Source organism: Coturnix japonica, chromosome Z (assembly GCF_001577835.2).
Source record: "Coturnix japonica isolate 7356 chromosome Z, Coturnix japonica 2.1, whole genome shotgun sequence".
Classification (NCBI taxonomy): domain Eukaryota; kingdom Metazoa; phylum Chordata; class Aves; order Galliformes; family Phasianidae; genus Coturnix; species Coturnix japonica.
In genome coordinates, this window is record NC_029547.1 from 39,234,735 (window position 1) to 39,241,734 (window position 7,000).

General features: G+C 35.1%; 1 long non-coding RNA gene across 1 annotated transcript; it reads right to left on the minus strand.

The window, feature by feature from the left end:
• Positions 1–4,906: 4,906 nt before the first annotated feature.
• On the minus strand, positions 4,907–6,400 carry LOC107306303. Its single transcript, XR_001552071.2, has 3 exons — positions 6,305–6,400; positions 5,282–5,397; positions 4,907–5,056 (listed from the first exon to the last, which is right to left on the minus strand). It is a non-coding gene; the product is annotated as an uncharacterized LOC107306303 (long non-coding RNA).
• Between the last annotated feature and the right edge of the window lie 600 nt (positions 6,401–7,000).

A 7,000-nucleotide genomic window follows, 5' to 3' on the forward strand; every position in this document is an offset into this window, starting at 1 on the left:
ACCTCAGCAGCACCTGTGGCACAAAACTGTAGAGGGTTAAATCAAATGAAAATGAACTTCCAAAACTGAAAATCATTAAAGAAGTCATAAATCAGGAGGAGAAACTGGAAGGTCATTTTTGTGAACACAGAACTTAGGTGAAACTGACTTTTTACTTAGTTCTCCTTTATAGGTAATATATGAAACATTTACGAAGAACTCACTGAAATCATACAGGAACACAACAGAATATTGCTTTAGAGATTACCACTTACCTGGCACCTTGCTGGTTATTTAAAAGCCATAGCTATCATGACATGTACTCTGAACAGGAATCTTCCCTTGTACATGAGAAGCAGTGATAAACACACAAGGTATCTCTGCAGAGCTATTTTGACTAAAGCTGGCTGAAATCTGTACCATTTGCTAGCCACAGACAACCCTCTCCACTTCATCCATTTTCCTATCTTTCATGGTCAGTGGAAGTTCATTTATTTAACAGCTGCTGTTTTTACTCATTATGACTTATTCTAACTAACAGTATTCTTGTTCTAAGTAACAGAGTACTAACATATATCTTTTTTATTTTCAGATATTATGGAAGACACTATTCTTAACTGTTCTTCCTATTCATTTTAGAAAGTAAAGAAATAAAAGGAGACAGAAGCTAGCTGCCTTCTAACAAAACAAAAAAAAAAAACCTAGGCTACATGCTTGTTTTCACAACTGTACTAAGAGAATTACCTTGTACAAATTTAATATCTATGCTTATCTTACAGCTCAACTGACTGAGTGATAGCCCTTAACAGTAGCTCAATTTTAAATTGTCCCTAGTAATTTATATGAATGAGTTCAATCAACAGAACATATGAAGTTGTATAATCAATGGCACACGTCTCCATAGCTCAATGAAAAGTAATTAAAACACTAGTGTTTATTAATTTATGTAAGCTAGAGTTCTCTCATCTTAGTCACTGTCCTTAACCTAAGAACAACGAAGCAGAAATTCTTTGTTATTTGAAAAATCATTTCTGAGCTGTTAGGAACTTCATGTTCAGAGCGCATATTTATCAGCAGTATTTTATTTTTAGTGCAAGAAAATACTAACTTTTGTTCCTTTACTTTAGACTCTTTCCTTGAACATTTAAAAACAGAAATCTAACCCAGGACGTGATTTTGGAAAACTATATAGAACTGTAACCTACATGTCAAAACACGCATCCAGTTGTATTAAATACTGTTCCAACTGCATTGTCCATGAGTGCCAGTTCCTAACCCTTTAGCTAACACAGCTCTGCCTCAGGCTCATCAGTCAGACTTGCAGTCATCTAACTGCCAGCATCCCATTTAAGTAACTTCAGCCATACAGGAGCTAGCATAAATCTAGCCTAAATTGCCTCCAGAGTCTACAGAGAGAAAAAGAAAACCAGAAGATAAGGTATAGAATTACAGAATCACAAAATTGTAGGGGCTGGAAGTGACCGCTAGAGATGACTGAGTCCAACCCCCTGCTAAAGCAGGGTCCCTACAGGTTTCACCAGGAAGAAGCATCCAGGTGAGTTCTGACAACCTCCAGAGAAGGAGATTCCACAGCATCTCTGGGCAGCTTGTTCTAGTGCTCTGTCACTTCTTGTGTTTGTATGGAACATTCGGTCTTTCAGTTTCCTGCTGGTATTAGACAGTTATTTTGTTATAAAATTAATATTCTTTCAGCAAAGAGTATTAGTTTGTTCTTTTTTGGAGACTGAATATCCAAGCTGTATTAAATATACATACTATTCCAGATCATGAAAGTTACGTGACATGAGACCGCTGTTTGAATTGTGAATTAACATGTGTGTGGGGAGTGAATTGTACAACGTAAATTTGCATCCTAACACATCAAACTAGTTTTCTTGAGTAGGCTGCTTCCAGGCTCGACACATCCAACCGGGCATCTAGACTGAATCTTCCCTTTGCATGGTCACATTACACCATTTCAAATCAAACACTGAAGAACACATTGCACCAATTTTTACACTTTGCATTCAACAGAATTCATACTTGTACATAACAAAGACTATGCAAAAATGTCAGGTGTGAGAGACAGCTGGGGAAAATGAACGTTTCATTAATTTGTACCAAATGGGTCACGAGAGCATCATTTTGTACTCTTCAACTTTGTTTAACATCTCCTAATGACTTACCAATGGCTTCTGTGAAATGAGGGGGTGTTTTCAGTATGAATGTCAACTAGCAGGTGTCTACAGCACATTACTTTTTGTTATGTCAGGTATCACCAGTGCCCCAAGAACGTCCAAGAAGTTATCATCATTTAGATACAGAGTAAACCGTCTACTTCATTCCAAAGCTGGTTCTTATATTATTATTTCAAATTTTTATTGAAACACTGTGTGGTACTCATGTCTAAATCATAATCGGTCAAACAAACCATGCATAAACTGCTGTATTTGGACAACCAAATTGAGCTGCTGGGAAGAAACCAATGCAAAACATGTCAGTGATGCCACAGTGCTGAGGAAGTCTAAACACTAGAATGTGAGACCAGATAGCGAAGGCTGTGCTGCTGAGAAGGCAAACTCACAGGAGACCATCTGAGCCAAAGAGTCTCACAGTGTAAGATTACCATTGAAATCCTTTGCAATGAATTTACCTGCAGACTGTCCCAGAATTCCTTAAAATTGATTAGCCAAACTCTTAAGATCCCTTTTTTTTTCTACATAGTTTTAAAAATATCCTAGCACAGTAACTTATTATGAAAATCAACAGTTGAAGTCCAGTTAATTACTGGACTTTAAATTTAAACTTTAATTCATATTTCTAAAAATCTTATCAGATAAACTAAGGCAAAATGAAAGCATTAAATGATATTACGAATAATGTTAGGCTACATCTTAACCACTGAGAATTTGTATAGATTTCAAAATTTTAATGTTTTAAAAAAATTGAAATTAAGGACACCAGAATAACTACTGTTGAAATACATGATGGTAATGGAATGAAACCACAAACTGCATAATGTGTACATTACAGTGTAGTGTGGCTGAGATCTTTTCAGTTTATTTTACTGGAGAATGGCCTGGCAGGGAGATTAAGACCACTGGATTAGGAATGACTAATTCCACCAGCCAAGACAGTCTCACAAAAGAATTTACTACAGAAACAAATAAAGCCAGAAAATAGTACAGATTTGAGGAGACCTCTGTAGTGAAATAAAGTCACTGAGCTCTGGAAATCAGATTCTGCTGAGAATTTGCCCTAGAAAACTGACAGATGTACTGTACTAAAGACAATCTCACTTAAGTTCTTTGAAGCACACATCATATCTGTGATGAAATCCTTGAAAAGTAGTATATACCCTAGGGATGAATCTACACTAGTATGTTTGAGCAACTGATACCAGCTTCTAATATGTAACTTTGGTTTTCTTAGTCTGCCTAATGTCACCATAACACTTGCAAACTACGGTTCTCACAAGTTAAATTAAGCTATCCACATAGCCTTAATACACGTAATTGTGTTTACAGTACATAAGCAGAAAAGAAAACTCACAATCTCATTTTGTCAGCTCACATTATGATGTTTCGGAGGACTTCTGAATGAGATGCATTCAGCTCACTAAAGACAGATTTGATGTTCTCTCATAGCTTTTTAATGTAATTCATTGTATTCAATAAAAATAAATTATTTGTTTTAGGTGGTTTTAATGCAGCACATGGTGCTACAAAAGAGATGATAGAATTTCAAATGTAATGGCACAGCATGTATTAATGCAATACAGTCACTTGAAAAAAAATACTAACCTTTCACTGACAATCAATTTACAAAAAATAATAATGAAAAAAAAATAAATTAAAGTCCATTTCTTTGTCATGCAAGAGTTACAGATATGACACACTAAGTATCTATTATTGGTGTCTGGAGAGAACAGAAACAAGCAAATGATGCTGGGAAGTCCAAATGTCTACACGTGTCTGGATTTAAAAAAGTACATCAATTATCACTACAGGCATAACTAGTTAGCCAACTAATTAGCCTACTAATATAAGATACATACACATGAATATATAATCATAAGATAATAGTATCATCAAGGTTGGAAAAGATTACCCATTTCAATCGTTCCCCATCACCAATATCTTCCACTAAACCAAGTCCCTCAGTACAACACTGAAACTCTTCTTGAACACCTCCAGTGTCATTGACTCCACTACCACCCTGGACAGTCTGTTCCAGCACCTGACCACTCTTGGGGAAGTATTTCCTAACTCCAACTTGAACCTCCCCTGGTGCAACCTGAGGCAATAAATGTGACCAGTACACATCACATATTTCCAAGTATATGAAATAGCTGAATTGATGGAAAGCCAGGAGAAGATATTTTAGAACCATATACGTATCATAAAATGAGGCACTTAACAGTTTTAAAAACTATTATTAACACAGGGTAACCCTCAAAGTTGACTGAAATTTGTCATTTAAAAAAAGGGGGAAAAAAAAAAAAAAAAAAAAAAAAAAAAAAAAAAAAAAAAAAAAGAAAAAAAAAAAAAAAAAGATGAGTCCAAACCATAAAAACCAAGAAAAAAATCTGCTGTCTCTTCTACCAATTTTTATGAGGAAATCTGTACATATTTTAGGCATCACTTTAATCCTGATCTCTCACAATCAGCTGCCTGGTATCCTCATAAGATACCTAGGTAGTGGGCTTAGCTACACAAGCTATCTGTGGGCTGTTATCATTTTGCAACAGATACATTTTTCAAGCTTTTAAAGGTGTGTAATCTAAGCAGGAAAAGCCACTTATCTTTAACTGACATGAAATGAAATGGTATTTAAAAAATAATATATAAATAAATAATTTTAAAATAAGTAATAAATTAAATAAATAAAATAATAATTTTCGCTTACAGAGAAATACTACCTCTATAAAATGGAGTCGAAAGACAGCTGATGCAGCACAGATGTATCTATAACCTGTAATCCCGCAATCACAATCTCCTTCATCTGTCATCATTTCTTTATGAATCTTTTCTTGTCTGACTGGTGAGGTTGGTAGAAAGAGTAACCATGGAGCTACCTTTAAGATTTAAAAACAACTGAATAATCTAGGGTTTATGTCATTTAGAAATCAGATATAGATTTTGCTTTGGCAGCTTCTTCACTGCTTTAAAACATGCAATATTTGATATATATGTACACAGATATTTGAATATACTGACCCACTTCAGATGTTGAAGTGCTTCACTGCTTTAAAACATGCAATATTTGATATATATATACACAGATATTTGAATATACTGACCCACTTCAGATGCTGACCATCAGCTCAGCTCTCTCTGATCCAGTGTGACTTCGTAACACAGATATGACATTTGTCCGTCTATAATGTTATAGTATACAGACATGTTCTTTCATGATCTGTGTTTGAAAAATACAAAATACAGAAAAGCTTTTATGATCAACACAATCAGAAATACCCCACCTTTTTAAATAGAAGAGGCAAAAAAAGCCTGGCTCTCTAAGCATAAATAAGCCCAAATTTCCAACTGTTTGATTTTAACTTTTATGTATAATGCATCACACTTTTACAAAAGAAAAAAAAAAAAAATAGGGAAAAAAAAAAAAGAAAGAAAAAGCTTTCAACAGCTATTACATAGTATTATTTCATTCTTAACCACTTACATGCTGTTAGAAGTGGCGTGGTCATGACACATCAGAGGGAATATTACTCATTAAGTGATTAAGGTTGCTGGAAATAAATAAGTGCTTCTCATTCCAACTCAAAGGAGTACGGTTTGCAAGACAGTGCCTGACTATAAGGGTTCTAGTCTTCAGTTACTACTTTTGCTTTTCATCTCAAACACCATGCTTACATTAACAAAATAATCAGATATTCTTGTTACATAAAAGTTATTCATTCAGTTTCACAGTGAAGATTTGTAAGAGCTTTGCTTCACTATGATCATGAGTGGACACAACATACATTGCAGGCATTAAAGATGATTCTGACACCATTAACTAAGAGGGCTAGTAAACTTAAAGAAGTCGATGAATAAAATAGGTGTAAATAAGTTGAATATCAAACTGAATTCTGTTTTCTGTTATCTACTTCCTATGAGACCCCCAGCAGTTTCAGTTCTCAAAAAGTTACAAATATTTTTACATTCACATTTGCATTGACTCTGATAGGAACTCAGGCAGGAGAATTCCTCCCTGTCTATATTCTGAAGTGAAAACAGAGAAGACAGACAATACTTAGCTGGCCCACTCAATGTTTCATTATAAAATTCTTTACCTTTTTTGCCTCTGGGAGCATCATTTTTACCTTAATCTGTATGTAGCTCCTGGGTTCTTCACTGGAGCTCTGAAGGCTTTCCAGGACCGTGTGGCTCTTTCCCTCCTTGCACAGACAAGCTGGACTGATCTGGGAGTGTTAGAGAGTTCAAAAAACTTTTAAAAAGTGCACTTGTACATATGTAAATGTACAGAGAAAAACAAGACCCTACTGTGTGTGTATTTGTGTCTGTCTGTCTGTCTTTGTCTGCCTGCCTGTCTTTCCTACATTGTGCATCAAAGAAAATGCAGAAAAACAAAACTTAATGAGTAGATCCCTCTGATTATGACTTCACTATGCTTTTTGGAACAATACCTGCTTTTTTGAAGACACATATTTTTAAATCTGTTGCAAGGGGAGTTTATTTTTGTTAAAATTCTACTTTCTATCCAAAAACAGGAAACAAATATTTGTATAAATGGCATATTCATAGAGACAGCCACAGCCATGATCCTCCTGCAGACTGGAAGGCACATTAAGACTTCTGCAATTCGGTAAGGGGGAAATTCCCAAACCAATTCTACCAGTGTTTTACAAAGCATTCTGAGCAATCTTATTTTTTTCTTTTCCTTTTTTTTAAATCTTCAGTGTAGTTTTAAGTACTTCTCATGGAGAACTTCTGAGATAGCCTACAGAAAAGCAGTGTCATTGCCAAATCAAGCCTCAGAAAGCAAAATGGAATGAAAA